Source organism: Furipterus horrens, unplaced genomic scaffold (assembly GCF_987537825.1).
Source record: "Furipterus horrens unplaced genomic scaffold, mFurHor1.1.pri manual_scaffold_2, whole genome shotgun sequence".
Classification (NCBI taxonomy): domain Eukaryota; kingdom Metazoa; phylum Chordata; class Mammalia; order Chiroptera; family Furipteridae; genus Furipterus; species Furipterus horrens.
In genome coordinates this window covers 153,675,688-153,695,492 of record NW_028327172.1, presented here as the reverse complement: position 1 = coordinate 153,695,492, position 19,805 = coordinate 153,675,688, and the positions used below count along the sequence as shown (strand labels likewise).

The following is a 19,805-nucleotide window of genomic DNA, read 5'->3' as shown; positions in this document are numbered from 1 at the left end:
AATGCATTGTGAGATTTGAAAGCTTGTGCAACACTATGAACACTATAGGTCACAGGTAAATCATTCTAAAGCAAAAGTTGCCATTATGATGCCACCATTATTTATGGTGCCACACTGGAAGCCCCTTAAACAGCAAGAAAAGAAAAAAATTGATTATCTTTTTTATAAGGCCAATGTAGACACTGAATACTTATTTTATTTTTTAATAATTTCTAATGATATTCATAAGAATTATAGGAATACAGGTAGCCCTGGTCTGGAGTATTCTTTTTTTCCCTTAAGTTCTGGGTTAGGGTTACAATGTCTGTGCTCTGAAGAGGAAGAACAAGGCTAGAGTCTTTCTGAGAGTTCCTGCCAGCCCCTCACCCACTGGCCAGCTGGTTCAGAAAGGTTGTCTCAGCCAACAGCCTACTGGGGCTAATTATTGCAAAAGGCACTACATAAATTAGTTCATTTTCATTTAATATGATTGAAAATAAACATGAATATAAAAAGTATATAAAATGTGTTTCCTTTAGATACACACCCACATACATATACTCTGTGGAATACATTAGAAAATCCCTGGTTACAAGAGGAGAAGCTTGAATTAAATTTTGTAAATTTAGTTTAGCATGTAATCTATGATATATGGTTGAGTTATGACTAAATCCCAGGCTGTGTTCTTACTGGGAACTGGTTCTTGTTCAAATAGCCAATGATCCTCATGTGTCATAGAGGATGTGCAGGCAATTCAGTCAATTTTATTTTTTTTCCATGGAAAGACCTCACTAATAAAATGATATAAAAGTACAGTTATTCCACAGATATCTGTAGAGATCCTTCTTCTGGGTGCTGAGGATTTAGTAGCAGGTCAAAACATACAGAAAGCCCCACCTTTGTGAAACCTACCTGGGGGAGAAAGATGCTAAGGGAAGAAAAGACAATGAAAATAAGTTTCTTTTTATAGACATGTGCTTGTGTGCCGATTTTGTAAGATGTTTTTCATAAAACATGGGAAATGTATATAGATATTTGCTGTGTAAAATATTTCAGGATTTGGAAAACTTCAGGTTGGGGGCTGGTTAATTTATGTGGTTAAATTTTCACCAAAGTATAATGAAATTAAGTTATTCAGCAGCTCAACTATACTATAGATTTGGTTATGGAACAAACTCATGCAGTGCTTAGATTTCACTTCCTATATCATGAGAGCCTACACATAAAGTGTTATACCCTAATTCCTATATCATAACATGGTTCTACTTAGATGTAGCAAAGTCTCTATTTCTGTAACATTTTAAATCCAATTTCAACGCTAATGTCTGAGGTTAATCTACTATAGTCATGTGCCATTTAACGACATTTCAGTCAATGGACCACATATACAATGATGCTATTCCATAGCCCAGGTATGTAAGCAGGCTATACCACCTAGGTTTGTGTGAGTGCACTCTATGATGTATGCACAACAGCAAAATTGCCTAATGATACAGTCCTCAGATTGTATCCCCATTGTTAAGTGGAGTATCACTGAACTATCAGTCTTAGGAGGAGTCATATTTATCACATAAGAATTCTCATCTTACTCCCACATAGCAGGAGCAGCAACAATAGCAACAAAAAGAACAACAAACCCAGCGTTGTGACAATTAATAGATTTTTTAAAAAGGATAGAGTGGTGGGAAAGGATGGGCAAAGGATCGCCCTATTAATCCAATTGGCTTATACACAGATTTCTACTCTATTTTCCCTTGCGAAGAGAAGAAGGTGAAAAAGTGAACTGCCAGGGAGCCACAGCCCTCATGGGATAACACCTGGCATGGTGACTTGGGGAACTGAGGTTCCTTATAAGTTTCCAATTAACTGTGGATGAAGACAGCTAGTGGAATATGATTAGGCTATTTTTGTTGTCTGTTTTTCATCAAGAAAGAGAACAGAGGGAATCACTTATGGTGTTGCACTAAAATAAAAGGCCAGTGGGAAATGCAGTGTGCACTGGAATCTCAAGAAGGGCTTGAGAAAACACAGCATTGCTGATGAAATAGGTTTCAGATGGGACCTGAAAATTTACATTTCTAACAAGTTCCAAGTGGTACTGATGATGATGGTCCAGGGATCACACTTTGACAACCATTTGGGTGAGATACACCAAAAAAAGCTGCAGAAAAGGATGGAATATTGTCTATAATGACTCCCATTATCTTTGTGCACTTCCTCTTGAGTACAGGTAGAACCTATAAATATAATGGATATCACTACTATGATTAAGTTAATAAATTGACTTTGAGTAATGAAGAGAGATTAACCCAGGTGGGTATTACCTAATCAGGTAGCCCTTAAAGAAAGGTGAGGAGTCAGAGGAACATGCTCTAGCCGGCCAGGAAGAAAGTCCTGTTGTGAACTGCCTATGGGGACCATGTGTCACTAATATTTACTTGGACAAATATTTATTAACTATTATTTTAAAGATGCTAGTAGGTCCCATTGTGGATGTTTTTAAAAAGCACATTTCTGTTCCTCAAAGGGCTGGCTTTCTAATAAGAAGGATAATATAAGAACACAATTTTTCTTCTAGGAAGATTATAATAAAAGTCCTAAGAGAGACATAAGCAAGTGTTATAGCAGTTTAAAAGAAAAACGGGTAACATCTGGCTGGGAACAGAGACAGTTGAAAGAGAAAGAGGCATGGGAGAGAGTATTGAAAAATAAGTAAGATTACTATAGACTAGGAGATTGAAAAAAGAAGGGGTTTGGATAAAAAAAAAAAGGGGGGTTGGATAAATTGGAGAATATATTCCAGGGACAGATCGAATAAACAAAGTCTTAGAGCTATAAAAAATACAGGGTATAATGATTTCTCTCATATGTGGGATTGAGATATAAACCCGATAGAAACAAATAAACAAACAAGAAAATAAAACAAATAAAAACTCACAGACACAGACAGCAGTATGGCGGTTTACCAGGGGGGAAGGGGGTAGTAAAGGACAGAGAAGGTCAAACAGATGATGACAGAAGATTTGACTTTGGGTGTTGGGCACACAATGCAATATACAGATGATGTATCATAGAACTGTACCCTTGAAATCTGTATAATCTTATTAATCATTGTCACCCTGATAAATTTAATTAAAAAAAATAAAATTTACAGTACATTAAAAAATACATGGCATATCTGCAAAATTACAAGAAGTCTAGTATGCCTGGAGTATATGCACCAGCAAGAGGGCAGGAGAGGATAAGGTCAGAAAAGTAAGCTGTGAGGACTTCTAAATGTTAAAAAGGAATCAATAATTGGGAGAAGCAAGTGGGAATCAGGGCTGGGCTGTCTACAGAAATGAATGAGACTAGAATTAACTGACTGGACATTAAGCTGATGATTTACCAACCTCAAATTCCTTCTTTTCTGCTAATAGGTCCAAGATTGTTCCAGAGCCTTATCTTACATGGACTTTAAATATAAACATGTGTTTGGGGATATTCGTCGTCGTCGGCAGCCGTCCGTCTCGAGAGACGATGGTGTAGCTTCTTAAGAGTCTATCTGCACCGCCGAGAATGGCTGTGCAGTCCGACTCGGGAGTGACACGGTATCTGTCTCCTCCCATGTTGAATCGACATCTTGTGATGACGCTGGAGTGTCCTCTCCAGTGAAGCTACAGAGCCTGGGCAGGGTGATATGGAGGGTCTGCTGTTGCCCATGCAGCAGACCCCCCCTCTCTTCGCAGCTGAAGGGTCCAAGGGAAAGACGGAGTCAATACAGCTTGGCTTCAGGTGCGCCGCAGGAGTTGCCGGTGTTGACTACAACGTCAAACCGCCTTAGGGACTCCGGTTCCGGATTTTCTGTCGGGGTTTACTCCCTTAGCCTTTCCCCTGAAGAGGTATGCCGCAAGGCAGCGGAGGTTTTTTGGAGTCAGAGTTTTCCTTCTCTGATGTGCCCTGACTGGAAGATCGAACCAGCGACACTTAGCTCGCAGGCCGACGCTCAATCCACTGAGCTAAACCAGCCAGGGCCATTGGGGATATTAAGAATAGGAGTAATATGAGGCCCAGGAGTCCATTATACTTAGAAAGTTTAATAGACTTCATAGCAAACTGAAAATCTCTCATTTACTTCTCTAGCAGTTTACATACACTGAAAACAGCTTACTCCAACCTTTATTATGCAGTCTTAACTCTAACTTAGTATCCATATCCCAGTCACTTATCTTTCATTGCCAATTTGGTCTTCATTTAATGGGCTATTATCTCCTTAGCTTCTCCTTTCTAAGGCCAGAAAATTGTCATACTGCTTTTCTGATACTGATCATTAGAGATGTGATTTATCCCTGTCAATAGAATCCCTTATCTTCTGATATTGGTCAGTTGTTTCCCTGTCCCTAATCCTAAGGCAGTATCACACAAAAGAAAGGGGATAACACAGCTTCTGAATGTTGGGTAGCACGTCCTTCCAGCAACAACAAAGATCTTCTTATATTATTTGCAACTTATTGGGTGAAAACATTAAAAATATTCTGGGATGCAAGGACGATACAATATTCATAAATCAATACATGTGATACATCACATAAACAAAATGAAAGCTAAAATTAACATGATTATAACAATAGATGCAGAAGAAGCATTTGATAAAATTCAGCCCCCATTTATGATAAAAACTCTCAGCAAAGTGAGAATATAGGGATCATACCTCAAAATAATAAAGGCCATATATGAAAAACCTACAGCCAACATCATACTAAATGGACAAAAACTAAAAGTGTTTCCCTTAAGATCAGGAAAAAGACAGTAATGTCTGCTTTTACCACTCTTATTCAACATAGTACTGGAGGTCCTAACCACAGTGATCAGACAATAAAAAAAATAAAAGGCACCAAAATTGGAATGGGGGAAGTATAAATATTATTATTCACAGATGACATGATATTGTACATTGAAAACCCTAAGACTACATCCTAAATCTACTGGAACTAATAAATGAATTCAGTAAAGTAGCAGGATACAAAATTAATGCTCAGAAATCAATGGCATTTTTGTACATCAATAATGAACTATCAGAAAACTAAGAAAATAATCCCATTTACTATTGCAACAAAAACATAAGGTAACTAGAACTAGATTTAACTAAGGATGTAAAAGATCTGTACTTGAAAAACTATCTATAGAACATTAAAGAAAGAATTTGAGGAAGATACAAAAAAGTGGAAGCATACATCCTGTTCATGGATAGGAAGATCTAACATCATTAAAATATCCATACTACATGAAGCAATCTACAGATTCAACACAATTCTTGTTAAAATACCAATGGCATATTTCACAGAACTAGAACAAATATTCCAAAAATTTATATGGAACCAAAAAAGACTCCAAATAGCCCCAGCAATCTTGAGAAAGAACAAACTTAGAAGTATTACAATACCTGATATAAAACTATACTACAAGGCCACTGTAATCAGAAAAGCCTTCCACTGTCATGAAAATAGGCATATATATCAATGGAATAGAACAGAGAGCCCATAAATAAGCCCATGCCTTTATGGTCAATTAATATTTGTCAAAGGAGGCAAGAGCGTACAATGGAGTAAAGACAGTCACTTCAATAAATAGTGTTGGGCTTATTGGACAAGTACATGCAAAAAAATGAAACTAGACCACCAATTTATACCATACACAAGAATTAACTCAAAACAGATAAAACATTTAAATGTAAGTTGCAAGACTATAGAAATTCTAGAAGAAAACACAGGCAGTAAAATCTCAGAAATCTCCCATAGAAATATTTTTGCTGGTATATCTCCTAGGGTAAGGGAAACAGAAGAAAAAAATAAACAAATGGAATTACATCAAACTGAAAGGCTTCTGCACAGCAAAAGAAACCATTAACAAAATGAAAAAGGAACCCACTGTATGGAAAAACATATTTGCCAATGATAAATCTGATAAGGGGTTAATATACAAAATATATAAAGAACTTATACAACTCAACACCAGGAAGACAAATAATCCCATTAAAAAATAAGCAAAGGACCTAAATAAACACTTATCCAAAGAGGACATACAGATGAAGAGATGACCAATGTCACTCATGATCAAAGAGATGCAAATTAAAATAACCATGAGGTATCCACTTCCGGCCAAGATGGAGGCCTAGACAGACATGCTGGGTCTCCTTCCACAACTACCTCAAAACTAGAGATAACCAGAAGTTCCAGAAAATCAAGCTACATGGAAGTCCAACAAACAAAGATATAAATAAGAAATACTCATGCAGACAATTTGGAAGGATAGAAAAAGATGGAAAAGGAAGAAAGACTCTGTTGTTCACTCTTTTTATGCTTTTCATTGTAAGAAGTCCATGGGCATTTTATTAAACACTGATATCATTTCAAAGTTCATCACCCAAAAAGTGTTACCCAATGATACCTAGCTTGTTTTTATAGATATGTTTGACAGCATTTGTTTTAGTTAAAAATAAGTTTGCTTTCATTAATAAACTGAAATGCAGGCAGATTTTATTTAGATAAATAATGCTGACTCAAATGTCTCTTTTACCTCTTTGTTTTAAAAGGTATCATTTTCCACCATTTTGTAAGCCTGTTTTAAATTATTTTATGGCAGCCCAAAATAAATTAAAATGTCAATCTTAACACAATTTTTGTAAAGATACAAATGGACATTGAGCATTTAGAACTGTGCTGTCCACTATGTCACTAGCCACTTGAAATAGTCTGATTTGAGATGTGCTATAATTATAAAAAATGTTACCTGTCTCACTAATAAATTGTATAATGATTGCCTGTTTAGATGATAATATATTGAGTTAAAATATATTATTAAAAAAAAAAAAAAAAAAAACCATGAGGTATCACCTCACACCTGCCAGAATGGCTACAATCAATAAGTCAACAAGCAAAAAGTTCTGGCAAGGATGTGGAGAAAAGGGAACCCTAGTGCACTGTTGGTGGGAATGCAGGCTGGTGCAGCCACTGTGAGAAACAGTATAGAGTTTCCTCAAAAAATTACAAATGAAACTGCCTTTTGACCCAGCAATTCCACTTCTGGGAATACAGCCTAAGAATCCCAAAACACTAATTCAAAAGAATATATGTATCACTACACTCATAGCAGTGTTATTTATAATAGCCAAGATCTGGAAACAGCCCAAATTCCCATCAGTAGATGAGTGAATAAAAAAGCTGTGCTATATTTACACAATGAAATACTATACAGCCATAAAAAAGAAGGAACTCTTACCGTTTGTGACAGCATGGATGGACCTGGAGATTATTATGCTAAGTGAAATAAGCCTATTGGTGAAAGACAAATACCATATGATCTTATATCCGAAATCTAATGAACAAAATAAACTGATGAAAAAAATAGAAACAGAGGCATGGGATACATTGAACAGACTGGCAGCTGTCAGAGGGGACGGGGGAGGTGGGAACTGAAAGAAAAAAAGGTGAGGGTATTAGCCAAAGAATATATTATACATGCATAACTCATAGACACAGAAAAGAGTGTGGTGATGGCCAGAGGGAAGGGGTGGGGTGGGGCATGAGTGGAGGTGGGAAAAGTGGGGGAGGGCATCTGTAATAGTATAAACATTAAAAATAAAGTTAAAAGTTATAACCTTTCGTTTTAGTGAGAATTACTTACAGACTCCTTCTATATTACATATAACTTATCTGACATAAAGGGCTTAGTGTTTAAATAATAGTGTTAGTCGACTTCACTCAGCAACACATGGAAACCTTGGATTCCTGAAAACATGGTTCAGTTATAAAATTTAATGTAAAAAAATCAACTTCCATTATAGGATATGACAGAATATCTTACAGTACACCAATGCTTTCACTGAAAAACAGAAAATGAGATACATAAAGCACCTACATAAATGCCTTAATAACCTACTGAAGCAACCAGTAAGAAGACAGTCCAAGATTCTGAAGAGTCTGAAGAAGGGACAACCATGAGAGAAAAGCTGAGAATCTATAGCTGATTTTTCTCTGAGGAAATTCACCAATGCTGGGTACTGAAATTTGGGAAATGCTTGGACAGAGGGATACCGGGGAAGAGGCCCCAGCAGAGTTTGGGGTGGTGTTGTAGTACTGAAGATACACACTTAGAGATCTAAAGGGCTAGTACTCAACTGAAAAGGGACTTTCAGGAGTGTAGCTGAGCCACTCCATGGTATTGCTGCCTCAGCATCCATTTATTTATTTATTTATTTATTGGCCAAGTGGACTGTGGGAGCCTTAAACTGACATTAGTCCCCTTATGCAAGTCCATGCCCTAAATAACTTTCTGAAAAGTCACAAGCAAATGTAAAGTGCTCATATAATTCCCCCACTGGCCCTTGTGACCAACAGTCTTTCCTACCTCCCAGAGCCTTCTCCTTTGTATGCCCCTTAGATAAGACACCCATGGAGCTTACCAAAATCCCCCACTTTTTGATTTGAATTGACCAATTTGGCCTTAGTCCAGGAGCCCCAAAGCACTCCAATCACAAACTAATAAAGGCATGTACCCAGGTCCTGTCTCTTTCTCTTGCACTTGCTTTGACTTCTCCATGTGACCCCTAAAGTGTGTTGTGTACTTCCTCTATGACCTGTGAATAATAAATGTCTATATTTTAATTTCTCTATGGTCTTTTATTGAATTGTGGCTCACCATCTGGCACCCTGTGTTCCACTTAACAAATATTAATTTAATAAAATCCTAACAGAGACAGATGTAGCACTGGAGTCCACACACAGTAGGAATCCCCCTAGATTTTTATTGAATTCTTAAGCTTCATGAGATGGAAATTAAGAACCTAAGGACAAAGACCAGAAAAAATCAGGTCTGAATTTCTGCTTGAGGAGAAAAAAGCAATAAAGCTAAGGACTAGACAGAGAAACAGGCTCCACTGAACACACCAGGCCTCCATCTGGAAACCCAGGCGAGCTACATCCTGGAGTGGTAAATGGAGCCTTTCCTTCGGTGAACAAAGCTTAGTCCTTGATTGCATTTAGGTGACCAATCTTACTCTACCTGCCTAGCAGAGAAAAAGGTAAAACCTCTCTAGAGAAAGATGACATGATCTGGAGACTCTGTGATTTTTAATATCCAATGTCCAGAATTCATTTTAAAAATTATTTAGCATGCCAAGAAAAGAATCATTCAACCAATACTCAAGAGATTAAAAAAACCTCTATGTGACTTGATGATTGGACCCAGCAGACAAGAATTTAGAAATAATTCTGATTAATGTGTTCAATGAAATAGGACAAAAATACAGTGAACTACCAAAAAAGCCATGAACTGAAATTAAGAACTCACATATGAATTTAACAATAGATTACCTACTAGAGATTAAGTGGGTATGTAAACCCAAAGACAGGTCAATGTGAAACATCAATACTAAAGAACAGAGTAACATTTGAGTGAAATATGCAAAAATGAATATGAAATACATGTGAAGCCTAGTGAAAAGGTCCAACAAACATGTAATTGGATTCTCAGGAGGAGCAATAAGAAAGAATGAAACTGAAGCAATATTTGAAGTGATAATCATGACTATTTCAAAAGAAGACATCAAAATATGTATGAAAAGCTCTATAAACCCCAAGAAGGAAAAATACAAAAAAAAAAAAAAAGGAAAGAAAGAAAAACATCTTAGAAGCATCCAGAAAAATTTTTGATTAGATGGTAACTTCCCAAAAGAAATAATGCAAACCAAAAACAATAATATGACAGTTAATGACCTGAAAGAATGTAACTGCCAATCTAGAATTGTATCTGCATAAAGTCCTTCAAAATTGACAGTGATAAAAAGACTTTTGAGATAAACAAAAACTGGCATCAAGATGATTTGTTGCAGACTAGCACGGGAAGTTGGCTGCAACACAACGAGGAGCCACAGTCCGTTTGGAAGTGGAAATTGAGGCGCTTCTGTAAACAAAGTGGGTGAGGAGTTGACTGGTTGGAATTTGAGGAGACTAAAATGGATACCCAGCAAGACATCCAACCCCCAAAGCAGCAGACAATGATATATATCTGTGGAGACTGTCATTAAGAAAATGAAATAAAATCCAGGGATTCAATCAGATGCAGAGAATGTGGACACAGAATAATGTACAAGAAAAGGACTAAAAGATTGGTGGTTTTTAATGATCGATGAAACATGGAATTCAGAGAAATATCTTTGTCCACATTTGGATTTGCTGTTAATGTTGTATAGCTTTTGAGTAGTGTCTTATCTTTGTGAATACAACTATATACATAACAATTTCATTTCAAAAAACATATTGTATTTAGGTATCAATAGTTTATGTAAGAAAATTATTTTCTGTTCAATTACATAATTTGTAATTTAATTTTATTGTATATGTCATCTGATACAATGAAGGTTACAAGTGCTTCCCCAAACCACACTTTTAATCAAAACCTCAAATCGTTGGGGACCTTGTTAAAAATAAAGGTTTATATTAACAACTGTTAAAAAAAAAAAAAAAAAAAAAAAGATGATTCGTTGCCAGTAGATCAGTTCACAGAATATATAAGGGGGAAAAAAGAACATAAAATGGGTGAGTTAAATTTTTAAAAAGAAGATAGATTCAAATTCAACAGTGTTACCAATTACAATAAATGTTAAGTGTACTAAATATTTCATGTAAAAGTCTAAATTTGTCAGACTAGCAAAAACAAAACAAAGACAAAATTGCAAAAGATACATTCTAAATATAAAGACACAATTTGAAAATAAACATATGGAACAAGACAGCTGCTTTAGTTGTACTAATATCAGATGAATAGATTTAAAGACAAGAAGCACTATCAAAGATAAAGAGGGACTTTTTCATAAGAAAATGGTCAATCCACCAGCAAATATAAAAGTTCTAAATCTGTATGAACTCAAAGACAGGCATTTAAAATATATAAAGCAGAAATTAATAGCACTAACAAAAAGAATGGCCCAAATCATAATTATGAGGAGAGATTTTAATACTCTCATCTAAGTAGCTAACAGAGCAAGCAAGCCAAACCTCAGAGACTACAGATAATCTGAACAACACAATTAACAAAGTAGGATTAATTCACATATTAAGGAGGTAATTCACATTCTTCTCAAATGTTAATGGAATATTTACCAACTAAACTATATTCTGTGTCATATAAAGTGTCTCAAAAATTTTTTAAATCTGAAATTATTTAGAGTATGTTTTGACCACAATGGAATTCAGCTAGAAATGAATATTAATGCCAACTCTCTTCAAACAAACAGCAACAAAAATACACTATGAAATGATTCATTGAAAAACAATAATTTAAAAAGAAATACAAAATATTTTGAACTCATGAGATGCAGCTAAAGCTTTACTTAGTAGGAACTATGTCCTTAAATGAACTGAGAAAAAAATATGCTGAAAAGGAGTGTTTTAACTTTGATCTCAAGAAGCTATAAAAACAAAAGCATATCAAGCTTAAGAAAAGTGAAAAGATGACCAAAGAAAAAACAAAATCCAAATAGTAAAATTTATGTATGTGTATGCTCATGCCCCCTTAGTCAAACATTAATTGACTGTAGAGTCTTGGGTTTATTTCTCTGTTCTCTATTCTGTTCCATTGATCTAAGTGTCTGATTTTATACTTGTACCAGACTGTTTTGATTACAGTGGCCTTGTAGTATAGTTTGCTATCAGGTATTGTGAGCCCTCCTACTTTGTTCTTCTTTCTCAAAATTGCTGAAGCTCTTCCATGTCATTTATGGTTTCATATAAATTTTTGAAATAAATATTTGTTCTATATATGCAAAATATGTCATTGGTATTTTAAAAGGGATTGAGTTGAATCTATAGATTGCTTTGGGTAATATGGACATTTTAAGGATGTTAATTCTTCCAATCCATGAACATGGTATATGCTTCTATTTATTTGTGTCTTTCTTAATTTCTTTCTTCAGTGTTCTATAGTTTTATGAGTACAGGTCTTTTACCTCCTTGGTTAAGTTTATTTCTAGGTACTTTATTTTTCTTACTCCTCTAGAGAATCCAATTACATGTTTCTGATATCTTAGTTTCTGTTTCTGATATTTCATTGTTGGTGTACAAAAATGCCTTCGATTTCTGAATATTGACTTTGTATCCTACTGTTTTGTCAAATTCACTTATTATGTTGAGTAGTTTTTTGATGGAGCTAAAGGCTATGGTTTTCAACACTAAAATTAAAAAAAAAAAACTAACCTGTAATTATGTAGGGTAATCTTGATTTCAGTGGATCTTTCTGTTACTTGCTAATACAATATCCTAGTTTTCTATGAAACTGTCCCAAGGGTTTCTGGGAGTTCCCAAGGGCTGTACCACATGAGCTCATTAATAGAGCTAGTTAATTTTTACTAAGGAGTTAGTATAAATGAAGATAATTTATCATCAGGAATGTTTTCAATCTCTTTTTGTTCTGTGTGCCCCCTCTACTGGCTATCACCATAAATCCCCTGGGCACTGCTATATCCACTGGGTATAGGCAAGCCCACTAGATCTACCAGGTACCACCAAATTCTATGTGTTTGACTGGACACTGATGTCACTTCCATTAGACCATCTTGCCTACAGTATACAGAAGCATGATTTTCCATGATAAGAGGTAAAGATTTAATCATAAAATTATAGAACACTTACCCTCCCCAATATCTTATTACCACATCAGCAGAGCTCCAGTATGATTACAGTGGATTACAATTACAAGGGCTACCTGACATACTCTACTTAAGAAGTTCTTAGGCAAACCTATATATAGCAGGGAAGAAAAAAAAACCACACCAACCCCTCCCTCCCAGAATCACACACAAAAGACACACACACACACACACAGACCAGAGGAAACTGAAGCTTCTAGCACAGCTATTGCACACATTAAACACAGCCCAGCTCCTAGCCACACTAACATAATATCTCACACTAAAAGCCCGATTACCTCAGTTCCCATTTCCACATATATTACACGTGGCTTTCAGCAAAATGTACAAGGCATGCTGAAAAGCAAGACGAGGTTAAGTCACTAGTCTTATAAATGATACACACATAAAAATAGTTGTCATTGTCCAGTCCTTTTCCCAATGGCTGGGGAACACTTATGACCAACTGAGACTGTGCTCCAAAGTTCAGAACAGAAGGAAGCTCCAGCTCTAGAGAAATGACTGAAGGAAGAGGCTCTGTAACCATTTTACCAGGTTTGAATCCTGGCTCTGTTACTTCCAGTTGTTTATCTTGCTTAGCATTTCCATACTTCCTATTCCCAAATTCTGAAATTGTGCTTATTAAAACATCCACCTCATAGTGTTGTTATGACTGGTAAATGGAATAATAAAAATTGGGCACTTACAGTACACCAAGTACATAATAAGCACTAAGATATCAGCTATGATTATCTTCAAAGGCTAAAGATCCAGGTATTTATATTTCTACCATGTCTCCTATTCTCTTAATATTAATAATGTTCTTATATTAGAGCAAAGAAAGATTGTATTTTGATGCATGGTGTAGCAAAATAGCAAAGAATCAGGCTAATTTTCTTTCTGTGAAGAAGAAATTACATATGCTCCTCTCTAAATTATTTTTAGAGCACATTAATATATCTAGTGTACACTGATTTATAAGAGATTCTTCATTTCCGGGTGTTAAACTAAGAATCACTATTAGCAGTAGGTACAGACTTAAGTGATCAACAACTCTTCATTAGAAGAAAATTCAATTCTTAGAACAACATGACTCAAGGGTGATGGCTTTTCAGAGTAAGTAGGGCCTAATACTGAGAAGATAATTTCTAATCTCAAGACATTTAAGTGAAATATTTTCCTTAGTATTAGTATTGTAAATAGGTGATTTAATTACATTATATTATAATTTGTGAATATTGGCTGAAGTTTCGTTTAGGTTGTTTCTCCATTCAATTTTGGACTTTTAAATGAGTCATATGGCTATGGGCTTGAAGCAGGGGCAAATGATCTCCCATATGTCCTTTTTCCCCACTAAAACCCCACACTATTAACATTTAATATAGTCTACCTCCCTTAAAAGACTCTTTGGTTCCCATTTTGTGCCTTACTTTAATTCTTGATGAAATTAGTTTTCTTGCTATGATGTTGTATCCAATTCTCAATGATAAGTCACAAAAGTAAACTATGGTTCAAGTTATTTTCATTGTCAAAAATATTTTACTCTTGATCCAGCAATTCCTGTACATATACTCTATCATATACACAATGACACATACAAACACACACATATATTTGTTGTAACATTTTTGTAATAACAAAAGACTGGAAACAATCTAAATACCTACTAGTAGGAGAAAGGCTAATTAATTATAAAATGTTCCTATGTTGGAATATCATACAACCATTAAAAAGAATAATATAGATATTATTTAGATTTCAAAAGATAATGTAATATTTATGCACTGGTATGCAAATATGTAAATATGCTGAAGTAATATTAATAAAAATAAAGTTGCAGAAGAATATGGTCTCAAACCATGTAAAGAACAAAGAAAAACCACATTGGCATTCACAGAAAACTTATGGAAGAATGTGAAAAAAACTCAGTGAACATGCTTAATTCTGGAAAGTAGAGATGACGGAGGGGAGGGGTTAGAGAAATTCAATTTCCACTTTAGTCAATTTTAGGTTTGAATGTCTCAGCATTTAAAAAATAAATGAAAAGAATGATTTCAAACATATATGTTAAAAATAAAAATAAATTATAAAATATATGTAAGTTATCACTTTTCATGTTTTGAATGTTATATATATTTTACATTTATTGACATATATTTTATGTGTATTGATATCTGAAACCATAGAAAAATATAACGATTTGGAATTAAAATATTTTTTAAAATATTTACTTGATAAAGTACCTCTTAAAGTTTTATTTGTTCCCATGCTTGCTAATTTAAAACATCTGGTAAAATATCCCATCATTTTTCTGGTCAAGAGCATAATTTCCTGGGTGCTGTTAGATTTATTACTTGACCACCTTCTTATACCATATACAAGAATAAACTCAAAATGAATGAAAGACTTTAATGTATGGCTCAAAACCACAAAACTAGAAAAAAATATAGGTAGTAATATCTCGGCTATTTTTTGTAGCAATATTTTTTTTTCTGATATATCTTTTTGGACAAGAGAAACAAAAGAAAAAAATAAACAAATGGGACTACACCAAAGTAAAATGTTTTTGCATAGCAAAGGAAACCATCAACAAAATAAAATGAAAACTTACTGAATGAAAGTAGGTTGTCACCAATGACATGACTGATAAGAGGTTAATATCCAAAATTTATAAAGAACTTATAAAACTCAACACCAAAAGAAAACAAACAAATAACAATCCAGTGAAAGAATGGGCAAAGTACCTGAAGAGACATTTCTCCAAAGAGGACATACAGATGGCCAATAGATATAGAAAAGGTGCTCAATGTCACTAATCACTAAAGAAATGCAAGTTAAAACCACAATGAGATATCACCTCACAACTGTCAGAATGGCTGTCATCAATAAAATAATAAACAAGCATTGGCAAGTATGTGGTGAAAAGGGAACCCTTGTGCACTGTTGGTGGAAATGCAGTTTGATGCAGCTACTAGGGAAAACAGTATGGAGGTGCCTCAAAATATTAAAATTGGAACTGCCTTATGACTCAGCTATTCCACTTCTGGGTATATATCTGAAGAAACCCAGAACACTAATTCTAAAGAATATAGGCACCCCTGTGTTCATTGCAGCATTATTTACAATAGGCAAGCCATGGGAGCAACCCAAGTGACCACCAATAGATGAGTGGATAAAAATGCTGTGGTATCTACATACAATGGAATATTATTCAACCATAAAACCTTACCACTTGCAGTATCATAGATGTACCTACAGGATACTATGCTGAGTGAAATAAGTCAGTCAAAGAAAGACAAATACCAATATGATTTCACTTATATGTGGAATCTAAGGAATAAAAACTAACAAAGCAGAAACAGACTCATAGATACAGAAAACAGACTGATGGTTGCCAGAAAAAAGAGGTGTTGGAGAACTGGGTGAAAAAGGTGAAGGGATTGAGAAATATGATTAATAGTTACAAAAGAGTTATGGGGATGTAAAATACAGCATAGAAATATAGTCAGTAATATTGTAACTATGTATGCTGCCAGTTGGGTACTGAAAATACCAGGGGAACACTTTGTAAAGTATATGATTATCTAATCACTATGCTGCACACCTGAAACTAATGCAAAATAATTGTAAAAGTAAACTGTAAATGAAAAAAAGTTAAATAAAAAAATGTAAAAGAAAAATGTATTAGTTCATATAATGCCTTTCCCAACAACTGTAAGAAATCAATTAACAAAATAGGTAAAAATGGTACCTAATAAGTAAGGGTTGCTATATTGCAATGGGGATTTTAAAAAATTTAGTTATTGAAGTATATTAGACATATATTAAAGTGAAGACCATAAGCTCAAAAATCAGAAAGTGAACACCTTTATAACTATCACCCAGGTCAAGAAATAGAATATTACTAGTACCCCACATCCTCTTCTTGTCCCCTCACCATTTCTAAAGCCTCCTTTCTCCTCAAAGATAATAATTCAATATTCTGATTTTTATCATCTTCGAGTTTTGAATTAAAAAAATTTAAAATTCTCATCCAAGGACATTCTTATTTTTATTTTATTTTATTTTTTAGAGAGAGGAAGGGAGGGAGAAAGAGAGAGAGAGAAACATTGATGTAGGAGAGAAACATCGATTGGTTGCTTCTCTCACTTGCCCCGACTAGGGACCAAACCTGCAATCTAGGCATGTGCTCTGACTGGAAACCGAACCCATGAACCTTTAGTTTACAGGATGAAGCTTCAACCAACTAAGACACACCCACCAGGGCTTGAATTTTTTTATAAATAGAAAAACAATCATTTGTTCATTTTTCATTGTTTGAATGGACACTTTACAATGTAATTTACATATATGTTACTATAAACATTATAGTATGTACGTGTCTTTTGGGTCATATGCATTTCCACCAAGGAGTGGGTCATAAGGTATGAATCTATTCAGTCTTAGTAGGTAATATAAAATCATTTCCCAAATTACCAGTACCAATTTATATTCCTACCAGCAATATAGGAGTACCTATTGTCCCAGATTGTCCTCACATAATATTGTTCAGACTTTTCTCTTTTAGTCGTTCTAGTGGGGTTGAAGTGATTTCTCTTTGCAGTTTTGATTTCAATTCCCTTGAACAGTAATATTATCATTTTTTCATATCTTTATTGGCCATTTGGGTATCTTCTTTTGAGAAGTGTTTCTTCAAATCCTCCCCACTTCTCTTTGGGTTATATATCTTTTTCATATTGAGCTGCACAAGTTCTTCACATATTCTGGATTTGAGACCTTTTTTTGGTTATACAGATTGCAAATATTATCTTTTACTCAGCAGCTTTCATTTTTACTCTATTAATGATTTGAGTTGTAGCTCTTAATTTTAATGTAATCTAATTTATCATTTCCTATTTAGATAGTGCTCTTTGTCTTCTGTTTAAAAAAAACCTTTGCCTAATCTAATACTCTGCAGATAATCTTCTTATTTTATTTTCTGAAAGATTTAATATATAACACATTATATTTATATCTACAATCTGCTTGTACTGAATTTTTGTGTATGGTATGAAGTAAGAGTTCAGTTTCATCTTTTACTACATTGGTAAATGGATAACCAATTGACTCAATACCATTTATTGAAAAGACGTCACCCGTCATAAAGAGTTCACATATCTATATGAATCATATTTGAAATATCTTTTCTGGTCCATTGGCCTGTTCCTCAATCTTTTTGCCAATTCATGATATTAATTACCTTGTTTTATATTAAATAATAATATATGATAGATAAATTCCTCTATACTTCTTTTACTTCTTTAAGACTCTTTGCTATTCTTGATCCTTTGCATTTCCAAACTTTAAAATCAACTTGTCAGTTTTCATAAAACCTGATGGAATTTTTATTGGGTTTGTTTGAATATATTCACTACATAAACTCATTGAATTTAGAGAGAACTAAGATCTTTGTAATACCAAGTTTCCCAATGAAAACATATTTATTAAGGTCTGCTTTTGATAATGTTTATGGTTTTCTGTATAGAGGCTTACATCTTTTATTAAGCTTATTCCTGGGTATTTCATACTTTAAAAAAGTATTCTATATAGTCTCTTTCTTTTTTTTCTACCTATAGCTGGTACAGAGAAATAAATACAACTGATTTTTGTATATTGACTGTGGACTCAAGTCTTATTGCTAATGCTCTTATTAGGTCTAAAACTTTACCTGAAGTTTTTTTTCTTTGACCCAATTATATCATCTGTGAACAGTAACCTTTATTTTTTACTTTCCAACCCTTATATGTTTCTTGTCTTTTTCTTGCCCATTGTACTATTTATTGGACATGTTGATATTGGGCATTCTTATCTCATCCAGATATCAGTGGGAAGGCTTTCATCATTTTGCCAATGTTTGATATGTTTTTTATACATACTGTTTGTTCAATTAACTAAATGTCCTTCTATTTCTATTTTCTTGAGATTTTTAAAATCATGAATAAATGTATTGCATCAAATCCTTTTTCTATATCTACTAAAGCATCTTAAAGTTTTTCTTCTTTAATCTATTAATAAAATAAATTCACTAACTGATATTATAATGTTGAATAAGACTTGCATTCCTAGATTTATTTAACATTCATAGGTTATACAGTAGTCCCTCTCTATATCACGGTTCACTTATCGCAGCCTCACTGTACCATGGGATTTTTAAAAATATTATATTTAATTATTTATTGCGGATTTTTCACTATATTGCAGGATTTTGTGGTACTGTATACATATGTTGTTAAAGTTACGTAGGTTTAAGAATGTAGAATATGTTTAAGAACATAAGTAGTGTTTATAAAAGTGTGGAAAAGGTTAATAAGGGAGTGGGAAAGGTTAATAAGAGACTGGGAATTGTTTATAAGTGTGTGGGAGGGGTTTATAAAGCCTTCAAATATATATAAATACTAAAATAAATGTAAGATTCCTACTTTATGGATTTTCACCTATCGCGGGGAGGGGGGGTCTAGGACGTAATACCCACGATAAATGAGGGAATACCGTACTACCTTTTGGACAAGGCACCTTATAGTCACTTTTGCAAAGTCACTTGTGCTTTCTTCAGTTTCTCTCTCTCCTTTTCTGTCTCTATTTCTGTCTGCTTCTCTTATTCATACTTATTGAAAGGGGAAGTCATTGGAAGATGTGAGCAAAGACCATTATTTAACTTGATCTGTGACATGGTCTCACTTGTGTTTTAATAGGATAATGCTGGCTGCTCAATTGAAACAGGCTAGTGGGCAACAAAGGAAGAAATAGGGAAACCCAGTGAGGGAGATTATAACAGTTCAGATGAGTAATAATGGTGGTTGGGCCCAGATATTAGCAAGGGAACTGATGAAAAGTGATCAAATTCTGGACATATTTTGAAAGTAGAGCATATGACTTTTCTGAAAATATGAACATGGGGTTTAAGGAAAAGGGGCACTAAGATTAACTCCAAAGTTAGAAGGGTGGAATTACTATTTTGTGAAATAAGGGATTAAAATTGCAGAAGGAACAAGTTTGAGGAGAGTGGTTAATACCAGAAGCTTAATCTGGGGCAGTTTAAGTTTGTAATGTCTATTAGCTATCCAAATGGAGAGGCCAAATAAGGGTGGACTTCCCAGATTTGGTGCAGACCAGAGATATTTATTTG

The 19,805-nt window shown here is 34.4% G+C and overlaps 1 long non-coding RNA gene and 1 pseudogene across 1 annotated transcript in view; one reads left to right on the top strand and one right to left on the bottom strand.

Moving 5' to 3' along the window:
- Nucleotides 1-19,805, bottom strand: part of LOC150019755 (uncharacterized) — a 70,336-nt gene that overhangs the window by 31,391 nt on the left and 19,140 nt on the right. The window lies entirely within an intron of this gene.
- LOC150019756 (DNA-directed RNA polymerases I, II, and III subunit RPABC4 pseudogene) lies at nucleotides 9,971-10,149 on the top strand (annotated as a pseudogene).